At 34.4% G+C, this 14,274-nt stretch overlaps 1 protein-coding gene across 2 annotated transcripts in view; it reads left to right on the forward strand.

The window, feature by feature from the left end:
• Lrfn5 (leucine rich repeat and fibronectin type III domain containing 5) overlaps positions 1–14,274 on the forward strand; it is a 336,213-nt gene that overhangs the window by 153,550 nt on the left and 168,389 nt on the right. For both annotated transcript variants that reach the window (XM_021179092.3, XM_021179091.2), the window contains exon 2: positions 2,153–2,327. The gene's annotated coding sequence lies outside the window, so the exon portion shown is untranslated. The remainder of the gene's footprint in view (positions 1–2,152; positions 2,328–14,274) is intronic.

Genomic DNA, 14,274 nt, shown 5'->3' on the forward strand with positions numbered 1-14,274 from the left:
TGGGATAGCATTGGAAACGTAATTGAGGAAAATATGTAATAAAAATATTAAAAAAAATAAATAAATAAAAGTTTAAAAAAAAAAAGAAAATAAAGAAAATATGTAATAGAAATAAGAAATGTGTGTCCTAATAGTTTCTAATGCTTTTAACAAGCTCTCTGGGCTCTTTCATAGTTTATTGTTGGTATTCAATATAATTGCTAGAAAGGAACCATATTTCTTGAGAATACATGAGTATAATAGGTGTCTAATTTTAAGCCTGTGAAGTAGTCTCAACAACAGCAGCTTGGAATTAAAACTAGGTGATCAGAATTCATTATAAGATATTTAATTTCAGCACACTATCAAGAAATAATGAAAAACTTTATATGATAGTGAAGTGAGAGTTTCATAAGCACAGACTTAATTAGCTCACTTTAGTATTGCTCTGAATTGTATAGGTGAATGAATGTTACTGTAAAATATATGTGAGCTTTGCATTATGTCATAGAAACATGTGATGCTATTAACTTAATAATAAAGCTAATGTTTTTAAAGATCACATTTTGGCAGTGAAGAATACTTACTGCTTGTCTAGAAGATTGGGTTTAGTTCTAGGCACTCACATCACATGATTAACAACTGCCTGTAATTCTATTTCTAGGGGATCTAGCATCTTCCTGTCTCCATTGGAAAATGCACATGGATAGTGCACATAAAAATGCAGTTGAAACCCCAAGCATATAAATAGATCAGACATATAATAAATTACAATCAGTAGCTTCATCTAAAATTAGAGGATATCATTGTTTTAGAACAATGATGAATTTGGAATAATATCTATAGAATTGAGCAGCCATATCTTGAGGAAAGAAGGCAGGAGAGAGAGAGAGAGAGAGAGAGAGAGAGAGAGAGAGAGAGAGAGAGAGAGAGAGAGAGAGAGAGAGAGAGAGAGAGAAGAGAGAGAGAGATGCAGGGGAGACACCACCACCCTTGTCATGCACTAATAACTGAATAGACTCATCCCAGGCCCTATCTTCTGATAATCCATAGCAGTTTCATATATATTCTGGACAGAATACATTCAAACTAAATGACTAATGACCACCCTTTAATAGTTTATTGGAATCTTTATATAATTCTCTGTAAGTCATCTTATGGAGGAAGCAGGTTCTACATGACAGCATTGTTTTTATTAGTGAATATATGACCTTGAAAGGTTGGTTGGATTTTCTGCATGGTCCATATTTTATATAATGGTCATAAAAGCATATGCAACAACCTAATACACTTCTTGCAGTGATTATTTGGAAATGTGAGGTAACATGTTTTTTTATCTGTGGCACTTAGTAAAATCTTAATAAAATATGTTGCAAAAAAGAAAATGAGGAGTAGGACATTTCCTGTATTGTAAAACCTTTGAGAAAATAGACACTTGTTGCCCTTCTGTAAATACTCTCTGTGGATTAAGATAATAATCTGAAGCATTTGTATATGTTGCTACAGAGAAACACTATATGATGCAATGACAGAACACAAACTTTATTTTATTGTAAACCATGTCTTTACTAAAGAGAGCTAACGTTAGAACTTCAGGGACATGGTCAATCTGTGTGGTAAACCTTTTATTTCTAATGTTTATGAATGCATTCACAAACATATGAAGTGTGTGCACACTAAATTTAATATTTAACATAAATTAAGCATTTTTGTTCTTGAAGTCCAGACAGGCCTCTGTATTGAAGGCTTTCCTGGCCTTCAATATATAATATAGATTATTGTGCATATTGTAGATTACACCTACAAAAATGTAGATATGCTCATTGCTATATCTTATGTTCTGTATGTGTGTACTTGGTACAAAGCAAGCCATAATTAAAGATACTGTGAGTTATAAAACTATTGTGTGGTTTATGATCATTTAAGATACCAATGACTTTGAGAGAAGGACACACCTTCCAATAAATTAAAAGTAGAGTGTTGGCATATTTATTGGAATGAGAACCTATTGCACATTTCCATTAGAAAGCTTTTTATGCAAATATATTTGAGTGTTAATTAGTGAACATCATAATATGGGTTGGAATTGAACAGGCAATCAACAGCAATAATTTCAATGACTTTAAAATCAGGTTTTGATGCCATTTCTTTGTTCTGCTTGCCTCCTCTGAAGAGCTCCTGTATCCATTCAGCCGGGTATTGAGAAGATATGTAGTAGCTGACAACCTTCTGTCTGACACCACTCTCAGAACCAGCATTGGAAATGCGTTCACCCTGCCAGTCTTCTGCAGCAGCCAGGCCAAGTGCTGACTCCTTCATGGTAGTAAGGAACTCTTCAGGCTCCAGAAGTAAGTTGCACACCTTCAGTTTCATCATTGCCTGTAAGTTTAATGACACTTTTTGGAAGTTAAGTGGAAGTTTTGCAAATTGATAGGCTGAATGAAGTCAAAATATTTCATTATTGTTTCAAACTTTTGTTCCATTTCTTATCTTTGGGTTCATTCACTATTCTTGGAGATGAAAAGTCTACTTGTTTTTACCTTGATAACCTAAATCGTTATGAAGTGTTCTGGTTTGTTTTCATGCTCATGATTTGCAAGCATTGCAAGATACATTTGCAACCTTGTGGCTTGTACAAGGTAAAGGCTAAAAGAATAATTTTGTGATTACATGAATAGATACAGAATGGATATGTACTATACCAACCTTGTTTTAGCTAATTATGAAAACTGAAGGCTATAGGTAGAGAAATGAGTTGCTCTTGTAAAGAATACCTTGCATTATTGGATGGCTTATGGAATGGAACAGTCTGCTTTTATTCAGAGTTTATGACAGACTATGAAGGTGTACATTAGAAAAAAATAAAAATAAATGGCAATCACATGTAGGAAAAATGAATCATACATAGAAGGTTTGGCAAAGTACAAAACACAATATACTGTATATAACAACCCCCTAAATCTTGCTATTGAGTTTTTTGTCTACGACTTTCTTAAGTTCTAGTAAGTCAGGTAAGTGCATTGTTTCCTTGATTATGTTTATAGGATTCAGAACTTAGAAATTTTTCCCCTGGAAAAATAAATATTTTATCAACTATTGATTTGGTATATTTTAAATATTATGGTTTTATTGGAGGTATGTTCTATGTCTTTCAAATACATACACACATACACACACACATACACACACATATATATATATATATGTCTAAGAATATGTGTGTGAACACACACATATGTGTGTGTGTCTTATATCAGAGACACTTGTGATTGTTTTATGGATTGTAATTGTATCAAGTACATTGTTTCCTTGATTATGTTTATAGGATTCAGAACTTAGAAATTTTTCCCCTGGAAAAATAAATATTTTATCAACTATTGATTTGGTATATTTTAAATATTATGGTTTTATTGGAGGTATGTTCTATGTCTTTCAAATACATACACACATACACACACACATACACACACACACACACATATATATATATACATATATATACATATATATATATATATATGTCTAAGAATATGTGTGTGAACACACACATATGTGTGTGTCTTATATCAGAGACACTTGTGATTGTTTTATGGATTGTAATTGTATCAAATGTCCATACTCAGAAAATATCTGTGGGTTTATTTTTATAAACTGCAAAGGTTTGGCTTAAGTTCAACAGCATATTATTTGTGTTTAGTAAGTGAATTTATCCTTAAGGGAGAAGCTTCATAAGCATATTTTAATTTAGTAGCCAATTGTTAAGAGTGGAGGTTCCATTTCTGTCTGTCTGCCTGTCTGCCTGCCTGTCTGCCTGCCTGCCTGCCTGCCTGTCTTTTATTTTTCTTTTCCATTTTTCTATTTTTAAACAGGCAATAATGTTAGGCTGAAAGTCCTAGGCTGAATTACCTTGAAAATAATGAAAGCAAACGCATTCCTAGTTAGAAGCTAATTTCAAACTATTCCTTGGAAAGTCATAGCATATGACTAGTGTTTCTCTTTTGAACAAGTATAATGGTTTGTACTGGATCTTGTGAATAATATAGGAAATGGAGAAATAAAAAAAAAAAAAGAAAACTGAAATCCTTCCTCCAACTCAGATGCTTCAGGGAAGCTGAGGTGATTGACCACTATTGTTTTAGTGGTATTTTTCTTTGTCATTTTTGTTTTTGGCAAGAAAAAGCATACGTTTTGAAAGAAAAAACTGTTCAGGAAACAAAAAGTTATACATAATCATATCTGAATAGAAAATGTTCTCATATATACACATTGTGTGAGTTCATGCATATGCATGTTAAACTGCCCTGTGAATACATAATAGCAAGAAGATCTCCATAATTTATTGTCCTCTCTAAACATTAAGAATGTTTTAATAACAAATAATATTTAAGTTATTCTGCACAAACTACATATTTAAGATTTATAAATTATTTCTTATGATTGATGCTACTATGCTTATGTGATATATTGTGCTGAATATTTCCTTTTAGTGGAGCTATTTAATAAGAAGTAGCACTTTGCAATGCCTAGTACTTATTAATAAACAGTTAATTAATTTTATACTTTTAAACATTTTTATGAGACTATAAGCAACATGCTCAACCAGATCAATGTGATTTTTACATTTTATATATTTACATACATGAACTTAGGATATACAATCCATATAAAGCTATAAAACATGAATCATCAATAGAAGAATACCTTGACTGGGAAAGCTTACCTTATTATAAGAAGCGGGTATAAACTAGATTTAGTAATTCCCAAATGAAGATCAGAGTAAGAACATGCTAAATTATGCATTTCTCAGTACAAAAAGAAGAAATAAAAAAAAACTTTGAAAATATTCTCAAATAAAGCCAACCAAAAACATATTGTTCAGTACATATCTTGAAATCCACCTTCACTAAGATGCAACTGATTACCTAAGTGCTTTGCATTTAATAGGTTTCAGAAGAATCTTAGTTACTTTCTAAATAAATCCCTTTTATATCTTTGGCTGCATCTGGAAGGCACTGATGGGATCTTGCTATTAGCAAACAGGTCTAGAAATATGGTGTCAAACTCCTGAGGGAAGAGGCGGGTAGACAAGGCCACTCATTAACGCAAGGCATCAGCACCAATGCACCACCAAACTTTGACAGCGACAGAGAATTCCATTAGGTAAATCATGTTTCCTCTTTGTATTTGACAAATGTCTCCTCTCACCTAACCTGCTTAGATTTATCTACAAAAACAAGACCCTGCTTTTGCTTTTCTTAAGCAGGTACAAAAGAATATAAATCAAAATTCCCATTAAACGACAATCGCACACTTGTAGGGGAATAAGGATAACACAGTAGAAAAGGACCTACTGCAGAGTAAAGAGGAATGGAAAAGTAAAAAATTGTCATGTGGCTTAAGTGTGTGAAATAGCATCATCTAAGACAATGAAGATAGATTAATTGGAAATTGAATTTGTCTGGCTTTCAGAGATAGATTTCAACCTTATACGGGGCTGTAAATGAGCTGATGTGTTGTCCTTTTGAGATAAAAATCCCAGAAGCTTGAGTGACAATACAGTCTTCCAAAAGCCCGTAAGGGCTGAGAACAGAAATGAATTTGGCTTAGCTGGCTGATCTTGATGGAAAGTCTGTTGTCTGTGCTTCTGGCTTGTGTTGGCTTGCAGAACTCCTAGTGCAGTATTTCCTACAGAGCAGTGCCCTGTCCAGAGGTCTGCACAGATGCTCTCTGCCTTTGTAGATAGTGATTACTTTACGTATAGAGCTAGGAGAAATTAATGCTCTGTGAGAAGCACTCTCAGCAATGGGCTTTCAGTGAGAATAAGTAATCTGCATTATTAGGTATTAGCTTGGAAATAAATCAGGACAAGCCAGTTTATACTATTCAATTTTTTGGCTATCTTGGTTAACCTGATGAGGACCCTTTTCCTGTAGTTAGTCACCATCTATCAATGAAGGCAACTGTGGAGCATTGTCAGATTAAAATATTACAGGTAAATGAATGCATCTCTCATCTACATTAAACAGATTTTGGTGGGCATTACATCAAGAAAAACCTTGGCAGTCTATCTAAAAGCTACTTTTAGTGAAAATCCATGACTTACTGTGGGAAGAAATTCAGAATAAAAGAATATAGTGTTATACCTCCAACAAAACTTCCAGTGATTTCTACATGAACAGGCTAAGTAATATAGAATTATCAGCTGAGAATATTAGGAATATAAGAAAATTTGGAGACTTGATTTTGAAGTATTAAGTTAAATTGCACACTTGACTAGAGTGATTGAGTTTGCACACAAACATATTTCTAGATTTCTTAAAGTGATGGTAATGAAAAATGATGAAAGAAAAGAATGCAGTTGGAAGGCTGACATGTGGGCTATGTTCAGGCTCTTGGCCAGTGATCACCTCCTTTGTCACCATTGAAAACATACTGTCTGGCTCTGACATTGGATGGTGGTAATTTGTATCCATGTCTAATTTACCTCATTTTTTGGATTTGGTAATATTCAAGGGGTGATTGACTTGGCATAAAAATAAGTCTCCATGATGAGCTTGACATCCCCAAGGCAGGAACATTAGCTTAGGCTATAGAGTGAGGACTCTGTTGTTTTCAACTCATCTGTTTCTTGCTAGGTGGTATTTTTCTCCTAATTCCAGGCAAGTTAAATCTGTGATAAGAATCCAGGTTTTCTTTTGAGCGTTTTCACATAGATAGAGACTGCTATGATAAGTTTTGAAGCCTTAACATATTGTTTAATATGTAAAACAAATAACATTTTGATATCAACTTACTTATTTATGAGTTGAGTATAGAGTTTCATTAAAATAAATGAGCACCTCTTAGATTATTTCAGTGCTTTCCATGGTAATGATACGAACACAGAAATAATCCACAATTTAAAGGCCTGACTTTATTATTTATGAAGTGAAAGAAAGATAAATATTAACATAACAAGGACTTTCTGCATCAAAAGAGGACTTGTAACATAGTACTCACAACTGAAATTGTGTGAAATTTTAATAGAAAGGTTTTGTATTATCAGGTTTATATTGTGAGGTCTTTCCAATATGACTTATATCTATGTTTAAACAAAAGAGTAGTCTTTCCCAACCCTGTCCCAAGTTTATTAAAGAATGATTCTGTGTGATATGCACACTTTTAGTGAGTGTGCGTTCTGGTATTGATAAGCTCTTTGTGTCGTCAGACTGAAATGAAATGTTTCCATGAGGAAAATAGGATAAAAGAAAAAGTCATCAGATGTAGTGATGCCATCAGGATATCAACAGGCATCTAAGTTGTTGCATGGCAGGTTTTGGTTCTCTAGCGATCACACCACGCGATTTTATTCAAAGAATAAAGAAATTGTTCAGAATGTTTAGTGTGCTTGAGGAATGCTTTTAGATTGAAAATACTAATTTCTGACTATTGGAGAAAAAAAATCAGAAATTCAGTTATACAAGGGTATTTATCTCATATATTTTATAAAGCCTCAGGAAGAAAGTGAAGATTGATAAAGATAATACAGAAGTAAGAGTCATGCAAGAATCATCAACTACATCTTATTTGTGTTTAATTTGTTCTGATACTTTCATTCTAATTTATTTTGAAACATGATATCCATGATTACCTACTAGGTTTCGTTTACATAGGAGGAAGTAGTTACAGTTTGCTACTACCTGACAACTGCACATCAGAAGCTTATTGGCATTTCAGAGACAAGTGTTCTAAGTTTGGAAGTTTTCATTCCACAGAAATGACAAATACTTATGGCATTTGATACACACATAATAAATTGAACATTATGAAATCTCTTAGTAGAAACACTATAAGGAATCCCATTTATATGTATTTTTTTAATGTTTCTATGCATTGGTAAAAATACATGGTTTGGGTCATGAGATCACTCTCCAGGTAAAGGTACTTAGATTTCAAACCTAGTGACTTAATCTAGATCCCACATTGGAAAGTGGGAGACATAGTCTGAAAGCTGTACTCTGATCCTTTGGTGTACCATATGTCTTATGTACATAAACACATATCATGTACACAATGAGCAAAGATAATAATAATAATAATAATAATAATAATATATTAAATGTTTTATAAAGGAGAACAATTGTAATGACACAGAATAAGATATAAATAACACATTAATGGAAAACACTGTTCAAAAAGAGAATACTATAGCACTGGAATCTTTATGAGAAACTTTACAGATTTTCATCTTGTTAGTACTAAATCCATTGTAATATAGGCTGTGGACATACAAGCTTTTCACCATAATGTTAATTATAAATTAATCATTTTGGTAGTTCTAAATGAACAGATACTTGCTAAAATTTTAAAAGTATTTGTAAATGTAGAAATAATATTTCCTGCGATTATATGCATTTCATATGAGCACAAATATCTAAATTTGACTGCATTTTGTGATTGAATATTTGTAGACACTGGAGCTTAAAAGAAAATTCATACAAATGAAACCTAAAGGCACTATCAGTGCTTCCATTGTTCTACTGTTGAGCTTGGTTTGTTGCACACAGTAAAAACAATACAAAACAAAACAAAACAAAAAAAAAACTGAAAAAACAAACAAACAAAAACCCTTTGTATATTTGAAATATTATAAGATATATATATGTGTATATATATATATATATGTGTGTGTGTGTGTATAGATATAGATATAGATGTAGATGCAGATGCAGATGCAGATGCAGATGCAGATGCAGAGATAGAGATAGAGATAGAGATAGAGATAGAGATAGAGATAGAGATAGAGATAGAGATAGAGATATACATTCTTTATTAGGTAGAAAACTTTTTGACATTACATTATTCATCAAGTTACTTGACGGTTAGTAATACTGAAATCTTTGTGTGGATTTGCTTTTCTCTCACATTTAATTCTGGGTGCAATTTTGACCTAGTTGTAACATTAGGTTCCTTTTTTTCTTAAGGCATCATGGGAAATTGTTGAAAATATATATTTTTCATTTTAAACTCCTTGTGGATATGGTTGGTCCTAAATATCCTTAATAAATAGCTACTATCTTAATTTTAATAATAAACTGTGTTATTACACACCAAAATCTCATATTTAGGAATTTCCCACACATATCATATATAAAAGTTGGTCAGTCACAGGTAACACACAAGACAATTTCACTGCCACCCACTGACACTAGTCACAAATTATATGGTGAGGAGAAAAGGACTACAGGCCATAGATTTTTCCCATCCCACAATGGCTCATTCATAGTTTAGGTGGGGTACAGTGGGCCTTGTGACATTGTTTCCTCATGTTACAAATCTCCAGGAATCTTTTGCTATATGGTGATGGGTAACCATGCTCCTCTCCAGTGCCCCAGGTAGTCTGAAATAATGTTGCCCTGTACTCTAGTGCTCTTTATTCATAAGTTACCTTTACCAATGTCTGTATCTAACAGTACTCCTGAGTCTTATCTGGTGTAGATATGTGGGCATTTGGCCCAGTAAGCTAGTGAGGCTGTTTACATTTCTCTGCCACTGAGACAATTATCATTTTTGTATATAGCACTGATATATTATTAATTAATTTCTCATAAGTATTATGAAATATTTTACTGGATAATTCAATAAAATTGGTGGTCCTCTTTTTTATACAGAGTCATTTTCTAAGAGCACCCCATGCTGCAGAAAGATAGCCAAGAATTTTAAAAGTGTCTATTTACTATGGAAAAACTGTCAATTGTGTCTTTTGTGTACTTTGTTTTTAGTGTACACATGTGTGTGCAAGTGTGTAAAAATGCTTTTGTATGCACGCATGATTTTGTGAATTAATTGACCTGACACAGAAAAAATGTATTTTGCGAAACAGTGACTATTCTAAACTTTGTTTATATCAATTGTGTAAAATAGAAGTAAAATTAGATTTACAGTATAGAGCAGATCTATTTTATTGTTAACAATACAGTAACCGATAGCTTCATATTGTTCTTTGAAGAGTATATTCTTTTCTAATTAAACTGAAATTCATATTTTGACACGCACATTTTTCATATATGTTTAAATATATCCTGATTCGTTATTTTATTTCTTTGTTTTTTCTCTTTATCATATAGCATGCAGCCACTGAAGCAATTTGATTTTTCATGTAAATTTCAATAGGTTATGAAGTGAAAAATCAGTACCTACCTTTTGTTCATCTTCAGCATTGTTCAAATAATGCAGAACATTTAGTCTTTTCTTTGTTTTGGTAGTAGCTAGGAGTGTTTGAAAATTATTTTGTGAATTTTATTGGAGCCATGTGTATTACTTTCTTCAGTTTGGGAAAGACTCTTTTATTATTTTTAAAGTAGTAAATACCTCTATGGTTTTCCACAGGTCTTAGAGTAAACCCTACCTCCTGTTATCCTTGACATTCCTTTTGCACTGGGTCATAAGTGAAGCTGGTGTTTTCTGACTGGACTTGGAAAACAAAAGCACATTTTGAAACAGTTTCTGAAAAGCTATGCAGCCTTTTTGTCATTATGTCTCTTAAACAGTTCCACCAAGTCATTAGTAGCTCCAATAATTTCTAGTTTAAAAACCGTGAAATCACAAATAATGAAACATCATGTGGTATCCCATTAATGTGTAGTCTTACAGTTTATGTTCCAGTTAAAACACATTTAAATGAAATGTAATTGTACGTGCAATATATGTGATAACATTGTTCCACAGAATACCATTATTACCTATTGACTAGGAGCTCTACAAAAATGGTAAACATAAATAAGCTGCATGGTGATCCAAACCATACATTTTCTATCACTTTCTTTTTTGTTAATAATTAATTAAATTAATTTATTAATTTGAATTTATTATGTTGCTCTACCTGGCCTGGAATTCACTATGAATCCCAAATATATCTAAAGCACATTATGATTCTTTATGCCTTGTTTAAATTTTCTAGTTTTGTTTCAATGCTGCAACTGAAACTATGGCTTTCCACATACTAAGTGCTATCTCTGAACTTCTTTCTGTGACATTAAAAGTATGATTTCTTGTGTTTTGACATCATTCATTGTTTGTGTAAGTAAATTGTTGCTAAGAATTAATAGTATTCTTACTGTAACCCACATTGTCCCCTGAGTCATCTTTTACATAATGAACATTGTAGGGTAACTATTTCAGTTATCAGCTTTCAGTTTTAATGGATCTAATTTTGGAATGCAGCTACCATGAAACTGTTTCTATGTACGTAAAAGGGTACTTCTTTCCAACTTCTTTGCAGCTGATCTTAAACTGGCCTGACAGAAATTCATGAGATGTACTCTTAGGAAGAAATATCATAGACTGTAAATTAACTTAGGATATAAAATTTATCTTAATAGACTTTTCCTGAAATCTTGACCCTATGTTCTTCAGGAAGGGGATTTTTGGATCAATAAATATGAACCTGTAATAGCTTAAAATAAAAGGATCCATTTTCTTTCTAGTCTAAATCTACAAGGAAATAAATGTTAATTAATTAAAAAATTAATTCACTTTACATCCTGATGGCAACATTCCAGTCCCACTCTCCTATTCTCCTTTTCCCAATAACCCCTCCCCTTCTCCTTAGAGAAGGGAAACCCTGTCCCCTGAGTACCAATATGCCCTGGTATATCAAGTCTCTTCAGGACTAGGTCCATCCTCCCAGTGAGTGGAAAGGGCTCCAAAGGCAAGCAGCAGATTTTGAGTCAGAGACACCTACCACTCCATTTGTTGGAATATCCAAAGGGAGACCAAGCTGCACATCTGCTACATATGTGTACCAGGTCTAGGTTCAGGCCATGAATGCTCTTTGATTAGTGGTTCAGTCTCTGTGAGCCTATGGGTCCAGATTTGTTGGTTCTGTATGCCTTTCAGTGGTGTTCTTGACACCTCTGGCTCCCTCAATCCTTCCCCCAACTCTTTCAGAAGACAATCCGAGCTTTCCCTAGTGTTCAGATGTGCATCTCTGAATCTAGTTCTGTCAGCTCCTGGATGAAGCCTCTCAGGTGACAGTCCTGTTAGGCTCCTGTTGGAAACATAGCAGAGTATTAGTAGTAGTACCAGTGTTTGGATCCCTCCTGTGGGATGAGTCTTATTTTAGGCCAGTCATTAAATGACCATTCCTTCAAACTATGCTCCATCTATATCTCTGTACATCTTGCAAATCCCAGAGTATTGGCATACAAACAGACAAGATGATGAATGAAACTGAATCAAAGACCCAGAAATAAACCCACACAAACATTTACAGTTGATTTTTTAAAAAGAAGCAAAATCATACAATGGAAAAAAGAAAGAATCTTAATCAAATGGTGCTGGTCTAAATGGTTGTCTGCATTTAAAAGCATACAATTAGATTCATATTTATCACCATGCAGAAAATTCAAGTTCAAGTGGATCAAAGACCTCAACCTAAAACTGGATACACTATATCTAATGAAGAGAAAGTGGGGAAAAGCGTTGAAATCATTGGTACAGGTGACAATTTCTCAAACCGAACATCAATAATTCAGGCATATCAAATCAACAATTAATGAATGAGACCTCATAAACCTGAAAAACTTTTATAAAGCAAAAGGCACTGTCAAGAAGACAAAAGGCAGCCTATAGAATAGGAATGTGTAGCCTGTAGTTTACAAAAGGACAATCCACACTAAACCAGCTATGCGCCTGTAACAGCAGTCTTTACAACCTCCATGGGGAGCCCCAAGTTGCAGTCTTGTCATGGTTTCTATCACTAGCTGCTGCCAAACCATCAATCTTCCAAGGCCATCCACACCCTGTGTCTAGCTCACAGAAAGCCAGCTATCATTCCCTCAGATCCCCTTACAGGAAGTAGAGGGTGTGTGTGTGGGGGGGGGGGACTTGGCAGGACGAGAGGACAAGGAGGAGGAAAAGTAGGCAGGATCAGGTATGGGAGGAGACAGGAGAGATATACAGAGGTCCTGGAAACTAAACAGAGGTGTGTGTGTGTGTGTGTGGGGGGGGGACTGGAGATAGTCACCAGAAAGTCCCAGATACCAGAAAAGCAAGAGGCTCTCAGGACCCAATGGGGATGACATTATGTGAAATACCCAACAAAAGGGAGATAGAACCTGTAGAGACCATATCCAGAAGTTAGGCACAGTCTCCCAGTTAAAGAATGGGGCTACCCACCCGTCTCCAAAATTTTAACCCAGATTTGCTCCTGCTAAAGGAAATACAGGGGGAAAGAGAGGAGCAGAGACTGAAGGAAAGGCCATTTAGAGACTTCCCCTCTTGAGGATTCATTTTATGAAGCCACAGTTACACTGATACCAAAACCTCACAAAGATCCAACGAAGAACGAGAACTTCAGACCAATTCAATCTATGAATATTGATGCTAAAAATATTTATCTGGCATCAATGGGAGGGGAGCCTTTCTATCCTGTGAAGGCTAGATGCCCCAGCATAGGAAAAATGCTAGTGTTGTGAGGCAGGAGTGGGTGGGTTGCTGGGGAAGCACCCTCATTGAAGCAGGGAGAGTGGGTATAGGATAGGGGGTTTGTGGATGGGAAAACGGAAAAGGGCATAACATTTAAAATATAACCATTAAACAAATAAAGGAAAAGAAAAAAAAAGAAAAAATAGCAACACTACCTGCTTGTAATAACCAGTCAGATTTACAATGGTAAAACTCCAATCCCAAAACGCCCATGCAAAGAACACAAAACTCAATTGATGTAAATACAAGCTGCATGATTGGGAAAATGTAACCTATTCTCCTTATTGCCCATCTATGAAAACCCTAGCTACTTGCAGCTTCTCCAGACCACGTGGGTCAGCTCCATCTTCTCCATCTAGTTCCATCTTATCTCTCTCCCTGTCTCCATCTTGTCTCCATTTGTGTCTCTCCCTTTGCCTGCTCTAAAACTTCAGCTCTGCCTTCTCTTCTACTGCCTAATCACAGCCTCTAGCCTTATCTGCTGATTAAGATTTTTACCTGTCCTCACCTGATTGAGAGCACCTTTCTTGAGGGAGAAGAAAAACAAATAGCAATCTACAACAGGAAAATATCTTCACCAACCCTACATCCAAGAGAAGACTAATATCCAAAATACATAAAGAACTCAATAAAGTAGACACCAACAACCATAATGATCAAATTTAAAAAATGAGGTATAGAACTAAACAAAGAATTTTCAAGAGGATTATCTACAGAAGTGTTCAATGTTCTTAGTCATCAGGGATATGAATATCAAAACTACTATGAGATTACATTTTACACTTGTCAAAATGGCTAAGTTTAAAAAACCCAAGAGATAGCACATGA

This window comes from Mus caroli, unplaced genomic scaffold (assembly GCF_978045245.1).
Source record: "Mus caroli unplaced genomic scaffold, Mus_caroli_1 scaffold_14, whole genome shotgun sequence".
NCBI lineage: Eukaryota > Metazoa > Chordata > Mammalia > Rodentia > Muridae > Mus > Mus caroli.